Source organism: Argiope bruennichi, chromosome 7, assembly GCF_947563725.1.
Source record: "Argiope bruennichi chromosome 7, qqArgBrue1.1, whole genome shotgun sequence".
Lineage (NCBI taxonomy): Eukaryota > Metazoa > Arthropoda > Arachnida > Araneae > Araneidae > Argiope > Argiope bruennichi.
Window position 1 is genome coordinate 83,697,078 of NC_079157.1, and position 16,279 is coordinate 83,713,356.

The window sequence follows — 16,279 nt, forward strand, 5'->3', positions numbered from 1 at the left end:
AATTATATTAGAAAAATATATTTTATAAGAATTACTACAAAAGATATTGATAATATTTCCTTTTAGTTAGTTTAAGACCAAATTTTTTTAAAATGAAAGCTATGTTTCGTGCATTTAATAGAATTAAAGTATTTTTTTTTATTTAAAACGGAATTTTTGCATTTTAATAATATTGAATGAACAGTGTTTTTTTTTAATTTCTATTTATTAGATTTTAAAAGTAGCACTTCATTTTCCTTCTGGAGTTGAATTATCTTCATCGAAGGGATCAATTTGCAGTATGGGGAAATCAACTCTATTTCTACTAATAATAAGAGGGAATGTGCATGTGTTAAACTTCAGCAGATTAGGTTGTTTGATCTAGAGGGGCCGAGTTTGGCGCATATTTACTTTGGATGGTGCGAATGTTCACCACGGAGCGATTAAAAAAGTTATTTAATTAAAAAAGTAAGCGAGATTTTGGCATTTTCCGCTATAACTTTCACAAATATTATCACACAAAAATTATTTTTACGCATTTTAAAATTTATATATGTATGTAATGATATTTTAAAATCTAATTTAAATCTTAATTAATTTCCTAATTTTTATCTTAATTTAACCCATATTAACTCAATTCTAAAATGTCTCTTATTTCCTGATCCACATTTCAATTCCACATTTTTTTATTTAATTAATTCTGTACACGCTCTATAAAACTGCTATTTTCAGAAGGTTCTCACGATTTGAGAGAATGGATAAAATAAAAAAAAAAACCTTAATGCTTACCACATTTTTTTAAAGATACCCAAATTTCCCTTCCCTAAGTCTGCATGTGTCAAAAAAATCCTTATTCAAATCTCATAGTAAAGTAATCGAAGGAAAAAATTTGTCTCCTTTTGCTTTTATATCGCAATGTAAAAAGACATCATTTATCTTCGCTTCTTCATTTTATATGATATGTCTCCCCAATAAAATGAATTATATTAAATTTCAAAGGTTCCTTTTTTTTTCGGCCACACACCTGCAAAATTATGTTTACACAGAATGACGCACGCACAGACACATGTATACACATGCGCACACGCACGCATGCACATACACATTCAAATCGCTTTCATTGTTTCAAGAAATATTTAATAGAGGAATTTTTAATTGTTGAAAGCGAAAGAAGAAATATTATCATTATCTGTAGAAATAGGAAATGGAAGATAGTTGCGAAAATTAGCAGATAAAAGAATCTTGCAGTTACATTTTTAATAGCACTATGATGTTATAAAGCGCGATTCTATTAGAAAAGTTAATTTATATAATAAATAAAACAAGCGTAAAGCTATCAAAAGAACGCGGTTTTAATGCCTCATACAATTTCATATTTAAAAATAGTCTATTGAGAGAATTATGATTATGTTATAATAAGAGATTTAATTCAAACTGAGAACAAACAGTATTCCTGGCTACCCAAATGATTTCCAAAGCCGTCTAGTTAAATAACGCATTTTAGTTAGGAAGTTGTGCAATTATTGTTTAAAAAAAAAGAAATTCAGTTTAGAAGAGGAGAAAAAAGAAACTGAGAGAAGAGATATGAAGAATATCAGTTTCGATTTCTTAACTCTATAACTCTGATAGCAAATTTTTATTTCTTACTTTCTTTTTACTTTCTCGTATATGAAGTAAAGAAAAAGTATATTCTAATCGTCAAAAAATTCGAATTCAAGATTTTGACGAATCTCCACGTTTCAGAATTTCGAAAATTTCTGTAAAATTCTGTAATTTTGGAAAAACAAATTTTTAGCGTTCTACCTGTCTGTACATCAGCCAATCAGTCTATTTGAATTTGTGAACACGATAATTAAAAGAAAACGCCTTAACATAATTTGATATATGAACTTACGACTAAAAATGCAGATTTCTTTCAAATTTTGAATACAATCCATTCTCGAAAAAATCTGCCTGTCTAGCAGTTCACGTACAAGTGAACTCGATGACTGCAAAGTGCAAAGAGCTGGGGAGATAAAATTTGGTGCATAGGTTTATTATCTAAAATATAGATTCTTATCAAATTTTGAAACAAATCTGTCTAACGGTTGATAGTCTGTCAGTCTGTACTTTTGCATTCATATAAACACAATAATTCTTAAATGCAATGATTTCTGTCATATGTGTCTGTCATGTCTGTCGGTATGTGATCTTGTGATTTTAACTGTAGCTGCATGTCCAAATATGGCTTCAATCGTGCGAACAAAAGTGTCCAAAATTCATATTCTCACGATAGATTCGGTAAAAATGCTGTATTCACAGTAATAGTTCATATTTCGTAACTATCATTCATCAATGCCATGCAATATATTGATGGCTTTACCCAAGATTTACAATTTTGTGCGGCAAGAGGAGATAGAAAATTTATTGGAAAGTATACGAGAAAGTTTCAAAAGATCGCTGTTTTATTTTCTTTTATATTAAGTATAACACGAAATTGTTGTAATCGTTAAAAAATATCAGCGATAACAAATCCTCTGGTTTTTGATGAATCTCCACATTTTAGACACTCTTGAAATCGAATAAATTATATTCAGAATTGGTTATGATGAAATGGTTATCAAAATTCTGGATTTGGAGAATATACGACATCAGGTATTACAGAAACAAATCTGTCTTTCTATTGTTCATTTGTATGTTTGGCAAGATAATTTAACAACGAAACGAAACGAAACAGATAAAATTTATCTTACGATTTTTATCAACAGTTGCAGATTTGAATCAAGTTTTGAAGCAAAAATTTAAAAATTAATTATCTGTTGGTCTGTCTTTTTTTTGCATATGCAAATACGATATCTCAATAACGCAAGAAATGATAAAAGAATTTCTGTATCTCATCTTTATTTATATATTTGAAGTAAGCACACAACAGACATTGACTCCTTTTACGGAGTTTCTTGTGTCAAAAACACACAAGGAACACTAGCTACAAAGTAAATTAAAACACACATAAAAAAGGAACAGCAAAGAATAAAGAATTACAAAATTCTATAGTATATATAAATAAAAATACAAGCAACTAGCTAGGATCAAAAATAAAACTCAATCAAGTATAATAGCATGAGTACACATAAATATCACATTATGCATAGTTAAAAATAATGTGCAGTCAATCCTTAAAAAATAATAAAATCAATAAAAAAGAGAAAAAGGTCAAGTAGATAAAAGTGGAGAGCAAATCGATTTATAAACGCTTGGAGTCATATGAATGTCAAGTTCCCCAGAAATCATGGTAAAAGTTTCATAAAATTTGTACAAAGAGAACTTTTCATATAGTTAAATTAAAATACACATTTGGAAAAGTACACTGGTTTCTTAAAGATCTTACATGTACATAGAAATTTATAGATCTCAGAATATAGATGCAATCAATCGAAATATAAAAGGAAAGAACACAAGAAATAAGGTTAGAAAACATATAAAGAAAGTCCTGTCATTAAGCTACAAATCTGTTTTAAATCAGACGCCTTTGAGATAAATTATTATTGGTAACTAAACGTTTCAAACAAAATATAAAATTAAATTTGACATTAATGGTTTCCTCAGGAAAATATCTTTAAAGTTTAAATTTTGATAAAAGTGTAATTCATAATATTTTAGAAATTTTTTACTGCTCTGTTCATTGTGCCATACATTCTGCATATATTTTGTGTCCATACTTTTATATACTTAAATGTATCACAGGAAAGAGCAGTACTGTTTATAAATGGATGCTCTTAAAAATTATCATCGTTTCTTAAGTAAGAAATGAGTTAGTTGCAAATACAAAAAGAAAAGAAAAATATCATAAGCGTACTTTTGTATTGAAATTTTCTTAATGCGAAAATATAAATCGAATTTTATATCTTGATTCCACAGCAATTGAGAAAAGGCAGAATTTTGTATATTATTTGATCAAATTGTTTTTCAAATGGAAACAATTGGCGTTCGTTTCAACTATGAAATATATCGTTGTTAAATACACTTATAATATTTTTCAAAAGTTAAATAAAAATAGAAAACAAATATGTAGCGAAAATTGGTGTTATTGAAAAGATAACATTTTGAATTTTTATATAGTATAGAAATCATTTTTGTCATCAATCACTTTTGTTGTAATATTTTTAGAAGTTATTATGTAGAAAAGCCTAAATTTTACTTAATTTTTAATTCAATAAAATTTGTTCAGAGGTTCATATATCTATCCAAAAAAGTATATACTATCTGCAAAGTTTTGTAGTTCGAAGTCAAACGATCTGACCTCAAAGTTCCGAAACATGCACATATACAGACACAAACACATTTATTTTTCTTATTATTAGTAGATATAGAGAATTTGGAATCTTTTCTGTCTGTGAGAAAAGGTCCAAAATGCATTCTTGATTCTGCTACAAAGATAAGCATAGAATATTCCGCTTTGCGTAAGTATGTGTTGAAGTCTAGGAGAGAACTCAGCCATTGTTCTTGTTTCGAAACAAACATTTTAAACTTTTTTCTCCTAGGTCTCAATAAACGTTTCTAAAAAAAAAAAATGCCCTAAATAGTTCATAAATAGCCGATTCTTAGATGTGAAGTTAAAAAAGACAATGATTGAAATGTTAAAAAAAATATTTTTATAAAAATTAAATTTATTTTTTGATATCGTTTGCATTGATAATCTGACAAAAACATATCGTGAAATCCATAAAAATCTTTGAATGAAATAATAAAATTGTCTTATATATTTAAAAATATGTATAATCTATTTTCCGGTGTCTGTTGTTAATTTTTAAAAATAATTTTCTATGAATGGAAGAACAATAATAGATAAAAAAAAATCATTTTTAATATTTTTTAGATTTACATATTCTACGTGAAAAGTTTCAAAAGCAGTAAAGCTATTTTTCTTAACTTTATATTTATATAATGAAAGTTGAACGACACGCTGGATGTCTGAATACTTTATGATGCATATCTTCTAGTTTTTTTTTTCTTTTTCGTCTAAATAAAATATCGCTTTAAGTACTATCCTGAGAATCTACAATTTTCGAAAATGACTTCCTTTTAAAAGCTTCCTGCAAATTTACTGCTATCATTCTGCTAATGACTATAGGATAATAATAAAGAATTTATTCCAATGTATCCTCTCTTGAAAGAATTACTGAATGTTTTAAGAACCTTGTACAGAATTCAAAGCAGCTGTTATGAAACTGTAGTTCATTTGTATATACTTAAAACTTTATCTATAAAATATCAGCCATCAAAACTGAAATCAGATATTTACAGCTGGTGCTTTCCTATGGTTATTAATAGAAAAGTAAAATAAAAAATAAAAAGGAACTCGTCGCATTTCTTACTCGCTTTTATTTAATTTGATTGCTTTTTTTTTAGCCGATCTTAATCGATTTGTGTCATATTTGTAAGGATGGAATTTTATGATCATTTTCTTCTCTTTTCTTGACGTATTAGGGTTCTTAAATTCTGTACAATTACGTGATTCTGGTGATGATATACTATTTTAGCACTTTCAAAAATTAATCACCAGTTAATCGAACAATTTATTTAAATTTCAATGTCATATGAGAGGCGCCATCTAGTAGTGAGTTAGAAAATAGTGCTAAAAAAGATTCCATAAGGATGACATATTAAATATATTAAATAACTGAAAATAGAAAATCTTAAAAATAAGAAAGAAGATTTAAAAATTCACTTTTTAAAAATAATCATTCTAAAATTTTTTGAAAACTATTTCATAATACAGAATATGAAAGTTAAAATGAAACTGCGCATGCGTGAAACGCTAAGGATATTTTATTTCCTAGAATACCAACAACAACAAAAAAATACTAGTTATTCATCTTTGCTTATAATAAAGATTAATGCGTGTGTATGCCAGTGCTCTACATGCTAAACTGTTTGACCTGGTGCTACCAAATTTGGCACAAATATATTTTGGTGGGTGAGAATGTGCAGCTCGGAACAATGTGTTTGAAGTTTCAATTAGAAATTTAATTTATTAAAAAATTGTATCTAAACTGTGACGTATGTTTTTCGAAATAACACCCGAAAATATTAAAGCACGAAAATAATTTTTACATCATTTTAAAATTCAAATATTATTTTCTCAATATATTAATTTTTAACGTATAAATTGAGTTTCTTATTTCAATATGTTATTAATTCAATAATTCTGCGATATTTAAAGCAAACATTGTTTAATATACACAGGATATCCACTCTAATCGGAGACCTCTAGCTAATTTGAAAATCATTAGTAACAGACATTTAATAAGGAAAATTGTCTAAATGAAGTAAATATATTTTACAAGATGCTGTTTGAATTCATAAATCCTCTGATGAATTACATAGTTTAAAATTTTTATACTGATCTTTGGTTCTATGATATATTATTATATATTTATTAAAGTATTCTTTAGACACTATCATATTAAATTTTTAAAAAGTTCTTTTTTTTCTATTAAAACTAAAAAAGATATAAAATTTTAATATGGCTATTTTTAAAAATGTACAGTTTTATATTACTCCATTGACCGTTTCGAAGACGCTAAGACAATCAGCGCTGGGAGTTAAAACAAGGCTGATTGATCTAAAATAATGAAATTGTTGACTGTCCTAAAATAGTAATATTCGAAATTTCACAATTGCAGTAAATTTGGCTTCAGAAGACTGGGATCCTTTTTAATTTAGAAGTTAGAGTAGCAAGAATAGATTACTGAATATTATTCTTCAGGTCTAAAGGATTGTATAAAATTAGATTTTATAATTTTTTAAGAAATAAAATAAAATTTTATTATTCACATGATTTAAATCATTTTGAAAATAAACTTTCATGAATCATCAGAGGAACTTTTATTGAATAATCCATTGAAATATTGCATAAATTATAAAAATTATTCTGTTATATTAAAGACTTCAATGTTGAAAGATTCCATTTTCTGTACCCATATTAAAATAAAAAATATTTGGTTTCAGCAATAACATTTTTGTATTATGGAAACTTAATTATTTTTTCTTCAAATTAAAATTTAAATTTTAAGAGAGATGACAGAATACGGTGAAAATATTAAAATAAAAGAACATAACTGCATAAGACTTATAAAATAGTACGAGTTATATATTTATCAAAAGTTGAAGCTCAGAATTATTTTCTAGCAGAACCTTTAAGAAAAGTTACATAATATATTTAATTGAAGAATTTAATGGGAATTAATCCTGTCGAACAGCTGATCTCCAAAGGCAGCTAATATAAAATAAGAAATAAAATGGGTGTGATTAAAATTCACGCAGTAATTTACATCGAGTGTAATTGCTCACATTTTCGCAATTTTAGATTAAATTTCTAGCATTTTTTTATACAAAATTTATTTTTCACATTTAATTACCCAAATAAATTGTAAATTTTAAAAACTTTTTTTCTTTTTAAATCTTCCTCCACTGATCTTATTTATTTCAGTTTGATTGTGGGTAAAGTAAAAAGGTTTTGTCTGCAATTCTCGAATCATAAATCTGTGGTGCCATCTATCAAAGTCATTTGTAAATATTTTTTTTACTAATCACTTTCTGTGTGAGACGTTCTTTTTTTTTTAATAACAAAAATATTAAAAAAATATATAAAAGTGCAGTTTATTTCACAATCGTTGATTTCTTGGTTTGAAGTTATACGAGTGTTACTTTGAGCCATAACTTGAAAGTTTGAACCATGATGAAATAACAAGAACGACATTTGAAAAAAAAAGCGACAATTGTATTTAAAAAAAAATTCATTAGCTGTAATACAAAAATATCAATTAAATAAGAGAAACATTTGGAAAATGACTTAAAATAATCGATGATCATTAAATGTTCAAACCAAAAAATTTAATACAACTGTCCAAATAATGAATTTGAAATGTCTGATTCAGAAAATTCCTTACTTTCTACTTCTTGAAATACGACATTTATAAAAAGAAAATCATGTGACCACCAAAAGATTCAACCTTGATATTTTGTCGAATTTCTACACCTCAGGTCTTCGTGATTCCAAAAAACACATTTTAGGAATAATGTATATCTATGAATAGAACAACTCTTAGGCGTTTCGAGCTAGATCAATAAAATTTCGCATGCTATTTTAACAGTGAATTTATAGATTTGTATTAATTTTGAGCGAAACATTTCCACAGGATGCGTGTCTGTTCTGTTACAGTTCATTTGTACGCAATGAATGTAAAAAAAAAAAGCTGTTGTTGTTTTTAATGGCACTTGTCCTAGACAAGCTCACTGACTTTTAAGAAGTCAATTGTGAATTAAGCCAAGGAAACGTCTCGTGTTTTTTCAGTAGCGCCATCTAGGGCCCGGCGAACGACTTAGCTACATACACATCACAACCCCTTTTACGGGCGGACTTCATTCATGCATTTCATTCACTTCATCGTAATTTAGAACTGAATCAGAGAACGATCACCCTTGATCCAGCACCCCCAGTGATATTACTGCCGACATGGAGGACTTCGTGGCCACGACATATTCATACGAGCGTCAGCCTCCACACACACGGGGAGTCTTCGGCCGGAGGAGTTCGAACTTGCAACCCAAGGGACGCGAATCCAACGCCCTACCAACCAGACTATACCGGCCCTAAAAAAGCTAGATGGATGAAATTTGATGTATAGATTTAGCAATTACAATATTGCTAATGAAGGTTTATATGAAATTTAAAGTCACAGTGCACTGCCAGTAGATCTGCACTAACAAAAGAATGCAATAGTTCAAACTAATACGATTCAGATTAATGAAATTTGGTATTCGATTTTGTTAATAAAACTGTTGTTCTGTATCGAATTTTAGTTTCTGCCAGCTGAGAAGAAAGCGTTCAAAATATATATCCAATTTTCTGTATTATATTACTAAGTACAAAATGCTCGTGAGCGGGACTTTAAAAATAAAGATCTCAGTACTTGTACCGTTCACAGATTTACTCAATTTTTATGCGGAAATAACTTTTATGTGGGGAAGGGTAAGATATTTATTGGGGAGTGTTTAAAGTTTTGTGGAGATCACTTCAGTTACTTCTGTCAAGAATTTGATTGCTAATGTGACTTCATGAAATTACCTCCCCTTCAAGGACTCTCTGTTTAACCCTTTATTTACTGAAGGTACTTAAAAATACCATTTAAATCTGGCTTATATCTTCGTAATATGACAATTTTTGCTGATGGTATTCTAAAGAACACGGATAATGTAACCCAAATAGCAAGAAGTTAATATAAGCTAAAAGTAGGAATTAAAAATATTTAATTAATAATTAAATTAATTAAGATATTTCTATTAATTAAAATATTTTTCTTGGGTTCTCTGGGATTATTCTGCAAGAAAATTAACTATTAGTGCAAAAATGAAGTTGAAAAATTGATGGCAACATAATCCAGTAAATAAAAAGTTAAAGAAACAGTGAGATAATAATGCCGATTAAAGTCGATGGATCATAAAATTTGTTAGTTTTGCCATCCTTCAAAAAGTTCCTTCATGGATCCCTGGATAATTTTCAGTAAAGAAATTCAGATGTTCCAGTGCGATTGCATGAAATCGTTTCCCCTTAATGTAATCTAAATCAAGAAATAATAAAGTAAGATTCCGATGAAAGCAGATTGATCACAGAATCTTGTTAATCTTCGTATCTTTCTCGAGGTAACCATCATTGATTGTACCGATATCCTTTTAATTTATCATATATAAAGTACAAAAAAAAAATATTCTAATCCCTCCCCCCCTAAAATATCGACCTCGAAATTTTTATAAACATTCATGTTTCAGAGTTTCTTGTGTTCGAAAACTATATTGTTCGAATTATTTCCGTCTGCAATCTCGAGAATTCAATAAAACTTGGAGTTACTGGGATAAAATACGGTATATGGACTTAATTTTAAAATTTTGGATTTCTATTAAAATAAAATACAATTAGAGGAAGTCTGTCTACCCGTCTGTCCGAATAAAAATGAACACGATAACTGCAAAACGAAGAGAGCTAGAAAGATAAAATTTGATTTATAGATTTAACGTCTAAAGCGTAGATACGATAGAAATTTGGAGCCACATCCAACCAGGGATTGACTCTGTGTTGGTCTATACTTTTACAAACATGTGAGTGAGATAATTCAAAAACGGAGAGATTTAATATGTTTAATCGAGACTTAATGAAGACTTTTTTATGATATATGGTTTTGTGATTACGGTTGCAGTTCTTTGCCAATCTGTGGTTTCAATCAATTAAGAAAAAGCTTCCAAAATACACATTTGAATTTCTGATACTTGTACATTAACCATCTTAGCCATTAATCATTTTTCTCCAAATCGACAAAAATTGCATTCTAACAGTCTGTTTCGTAGTAATTTTTTTGTCAGTGGCACACGGTTAATAATACGCAAGTAAATTTATTCAAGAATTATAAACACAAAAACTTCGGTGAGACCACTTCCATTGGTTCAAGAAAACATTCAATTCTTCTAATGCAATCACAGAAATGTTTTTTTTCATTAACCTGATGATAGTTTAATAAAGGCCTAATTATATTCTTTTAAGATAATTGAAATTTTTTGTTATATTTTTCGAAAGCAGATGAGTCACTATAGTTTATAATTTTCATACACTTAAGTTAAAAAAAATATTTTTATAGATTGTCTATGGGTCTTTTTTCTGTACAGAATTTAGTTACTTTAGGGCAATCTTGGAAATTTACTTCTTAATCCGTACATGTTGATTCAAATGATAAAGATGGGACTTGGAAGAAGCAATTGAGATACAAGAGTTTTCGATTGCATACTTCCTATTAAGAAACTTTTATAATACCTTTGAATTAATATAACAGGGCCTTGGTGGCCTGGTGGTAAGGTCCCGTTTCGGGATCAGTGGTTTCCAGGTTCGAGACCCTATTACTCAGAAGAACTGTCATGTAAGCGGGTCTGGCGCACGTTAAATCGGTAGGGGTCCAACTGTTCTCTCACTGGTGTGTTGCTAAAGCTTGTAGAGGGAGGCGTCAGTTCAGGTGTCGTCCTCCTCATCTGACCGAGGTTCAAAATTACGAGGTCCATCTCAATATAGCCCTAGTGTTATTTTAAAGCTTATATAACTTAATTTAATTAATATAACCTGTTATTTCCTTCGCTCCATATGGACAATACCTGTTGGAATTTTTTGGTTCGTTTGAGTTTTTTCCAATTAATTTATTGAACAAATATCTCGGACAAAAAAAAATCATTCTTTTAGAAATAAAATTAACAAAAATTATTTAAAGCAATTTAACGATTTTAGGATCAAATTCAAGACAAAGTATGCAAAGAATGAATGTTGCAATAGTCTTCTGAATGTGATAAGTAAAATTTAAAAACTTCTCAAATATTTTGTTGTTGTTGTTTCTTATGGCACTTGCCATGGACAAGCCCGCTGTTCGAAGACAGCCGATTTTAGCCTGAGGGGGAGCGCCTCTTGTTTCTATAGTAGCGCCATCTAGGGCCAAGAGAACGACTTAGCTACACACACGTCACAACCCTTTTTACGGGGCGGACTTCATTCACACATATCATTTACTCACAGATCGTAATTTAGACTTGAATCAGAGAACGATCACCCCTGATCCAGTACCCCAGTGGTATTACTCTCGACATGGAGGACTTTGTGACCACGACAAATTTAACGCGCGTCAGCCACCAAGCACGCGGTCAAATATTTTAATCGATTGCAACTTCAAAAATGCTCGGCTTGCTTTATCATCTGAAATGAATTCACATGATAAGCATATATATTTAAAGAATAAAGCAGCATTCACACGTGGCCAACTATGGTGCACGGTGAAAGGCCATGCCTAACTCAAGATCACGTGACCATAATAGGATTATGGCAAATGATTGTCTCATTGGAACAATTATTTGCAATTGTCCCATTGTGTCACGTGATCTTCTTGAGGTAGGCGTGGCCTTCTATTGCGCACAATAGTTGTCCTCGTAGGAACGTTGCTTCAAGATTTAACATGTATACATCGAAGAGAGGGCAGCACATGAGAATTGTTTTTATATAATAAAATTAAAAGTAATATTTACATAGCCAAGAGAAACTGCAAAAAATACATTCAGTGCACAATTGCCGAATGTAATCTAAAGAGGAGTGGGGGACGCATCGAGTAAGCAGTATGTGGTGAGGGAAAGGCTGATAACTTTTCTTAGTTTTCGACAAGGGGCGATTCAAAAGTTTCTTTCCACATACCAAAGACGATAGTGATAACTCTGATGAAGATACTGAAAACTACGTTTTTACGTTGAAGTCGCTGTTTCTGTTTTCTGACGGTAGCAAGAGAGAAACGGGCTCAGAAAGAAGTGAGGCTGCAAATTTTGATATGTCCCCGGAAGTGGACAAGGTGGTGGTTCTTGCTGATCCATGAAGACGGAAAGCATCCTTATTTCGTTTCCACTCAAGAACAAAAATGAAGAACCCATTGAGAACGATTAGATTCAAAATGTTTCTTGTGTAAACAAAGAGACTTCTAATCTCAGTACACATGATAAAGACAATGAAGATAAAAGGGCGAACTAAATTGAAGCTTTTAAAAGAGTTGAAATAGTGATGTGCGATATTTGATTTAAGAAGTTTTCAGATCAAGAGCAATTGTTTGGTCCCAAGTTCAACCCACATTCTGAAACGTCACATATCTGTACAGAATGCGATATCCAGTTTCCGACTGAATGCATCTTAGAAACTCATAAATCATACAAATATACCCTCAACATTTCGTTTTCGCCAGATACATTGTATTAACTTCACATCTCGAGTGTGTTAAATGGCTGATTCTACTGCCTGTTGAAACTTGGAAATTCACTGCAACCATCATTAAAAGTATACGCAGCAGACTTGAGCTATTGCAAATATCATCTTGAGATTGAGGCAAGAGTTTTCATCAAGTTTTGTTAAAAGATGCCAAAATCATTTATTATTATTCACAAGATTTGTTTTGAAAAATCGTTGGAGAAATACTGTTGAATTATGAATATGATGGAACTAGACTGAAAGATGAAATCCCGGAGATTTTAGACAAATTACTTCATTTGTAAGAAATGAATGTTTCCCAGGTAATATTTTACAATGTTACCTCATTATTCTGATGCCTTGGATATCTTTTATAAGACAAGTAGCCATTTTTAAATTATTTCCTGTATTTTTATTTAAAATTATATTAAAAAAAATTTTCTAATATTTTTTTGCATACTTAATTCTTACAATTCTTCTAAATCTTACAAACTTGAATTCAACTGTATTATGATGTTTTTGAATATTTAAATACGAGTTCTTAAGTTTATTATATTTGTAAAAGTTCTTTTATTAAATGCTTTTTTATTTTTATAAATTCTATTATTTAAATATGTTCCAAGTTTGTTTTATGTCTGATTGCACCGCTCTGCGGTTTTTAGAGTACAGTGAACTGCTCTGTGGTTTTTAAAGCAGTGCTTCCCATTCTTGATAAGTAGAAAGATGGACTAAATTCTTTAGTTATTTAATATTTGAATTCATCATATACTCTGAATGAAAGACATCAATTTTAATTATAAGTTTTCTGCAAAATTCTCAAATTATGAATTTGAAGCCATTTATTGACTTTAAATCTTCGAAAATGTATTTTTAATTGATTCTTTGGTTTGTGAAGTTGACTGTGATTCTAATATAGCTAGAATTCTAGGTTTGTTGAATATATGCTTATTGTTTTTCTTAAACTTATTTGAAACAAATAATATTATGATAAAAAATTATCCGGAATGTTTAATTAAGAATACCTTTTTAATATTATCGTCTGCAAAACTTATGAAGCATTCTTACAATTTCCGTAAACAATTCACAGCAGACAAGAACCAATTTTATTTTATCGTCTGAAGATAAATTTGTTTTTAATGAGATATGAATTTTAAATGTGTTGATATTTACTCAAATGGCGAATGTTATAGAGAAAAACACATGGCTTAAAGTATGTTTTCGCAGTAAAATTTCTACTATAAAAACATTTCAAATGTTACAAAAAGTTTTTAAGGATAAATATTAACTAAAAACAATACTATTTTATTGGTGTAAAAGGTGGTAGAGAATCCGACATAGATGATCGGCGATCTGGTACACCATCCACTTCGATTATTGATCAAGATATAGATAAGATCACAGAATTAGTGCTTGGTCTGATCAAAATAAAATATTGAATAAATTCCTACATCATTTGGTTCCCGTCAAGAAATTTAAAACATCATTTAGGGTTTCACCACGTCTCTTCTCGAGTTACTTTAGAGACTTTGATGCGATTCTAAAAATAGCATTTTGAACAATAAATAGATACCTTTTCAAATTATGACATTATTTTGAGTATTTTTTAATCACCGTAGTTTATCATTAAAAGACTGATACAGATAATAATGTAACAAAAAATTAAGGATTATATTAAGAATGAAATTAATCAAAGGCGATATTAAAAATGAAATTAGAGGTGATATTAGGAATGAAATTAATTGAATGTGATGATATTAGGAATGAAACTGGATTTTATAATTAGTGTTATGTAATTATTTTTAACACACTTTTTAAATTTGGATAGCATTCTCTGTTTTAACTTGAAATTCTATTCATAACGAACTTCTCAGTTCTCTTCACAACACCGAATAAATTTTTTTTTTTTTATTCAATTCCAAAATGAGAATATTTCTTGTTTTGAAGTTATGAAAAGTCACTTCTAACGTTCGAAACTTTCATTTTACGATTTGGAATTCAAGACTAATATTACCCCCAAATATCCTGGGAAAAAAAACTAATATTTTGTTTAAAAAGTTATTCTAATTTTTGATATCGTAAAAAAAATCACACGATGATTACAAAAAAAAAAAAAAGCTTTTAATTATCGTGCAAGTGAATTCTTCATTCTTTAAATAGCAGTATTTTTCAACTATTGTTCAATTTCATTCCCCATCCATTATAATTCAGTACAAAAATTAAATTCAATCCACATACGTCTCTAGTAATTCAAGGGCTCTCGAACGTGTATATGATGCTTTTCCAAAACACAAAACACCATCTAATTAGATTATAAAGAAAAATGCCCAATTAAGGGGTTAATTCTTCTTGAAGTCCAAAATTGAAACTGAAATAAGTTAATTAAAAATTAAGCAGGTTTCTGATGCTTTTCAGCGGTATTTGCCCGAAAATATTAAAAAAAAAAAAAAAAAAAAAAAAAAAAAAAAAAAAAAAAAAAAAAAAAATTTTAAAGTTGTCTTGAAAATCAAAAGAATTGTTTTTTTAACCCCTTCGCATACAATGAATGTGCATCGTACAATGACAATGACACGTGCATCGAAATTAAATTTTTTAGTTTTAAATCTGCAATTAAGTGAAAATGTTAAGTAATTTAAATTGCAAAAATAATCGCTTGGTAACAATTCAATATTTCAAATACAATGCATATCATCATAGAAATTACTATAATAAAAGTCCTAAATACGGTGTGTCATCTAATTAAGAAGTTAAATAAATTCATAGGTCAAGCAGTTAATAATACCAATTTATTAGTTTTTTGCTAATTTTAATTGATTTTTAAAATTTAATTGTGTTTTTATTTATTGTTTTTATTTGGTTTTATAGAGTTGTTATTATTATAATGAAAATAAAAGGTTTTCGTTATCATGCAAACTAAAATATATAATTGCTTTATTTGAACATTAATTCTGAACTAGTATTTTTACCTCCATTTTTTCAAAGTATGCATACATTTTAATTAGTTGGTGCAGTAGATCGATTCTATTATCTGAATAAACAAGATGAAATCTTAAATAAATGAATTTCATATAAATAGTTTAACAACTAGGAAAATCCAATATTCCGAGTAAAAATGAGATCATCTGAAGCATATCTTTATATGTTTAGGGATTGCAATATCGGTATTCGGTATTTTTTAGATCTTAATACCGGGATACCGGTTTTAATACCGGTAGTAGAAATTTTAGAAAAAGAAAGAAAAAACAGGTGTTTCTTTGTTTTATTTGCCAGTTTTATTAGAGAGTGTAAATATCACAAAAAATAATTTGTAACTTATAAATGATAACAGTATATAAAGAATCACAAAACAAGTAAAGGAACATCTTATTTATTTAAATCACAAAAAAGTGGAAATATCACTATTCAATCTGTGGTACTATTATAAATTTTTGAAATGTGATCTTAAAAAGCATAATGCATCAGTTGTACTGTCATTAAGCCTGGAATGTAATTTTGTGCAAAAATTACCAGGTG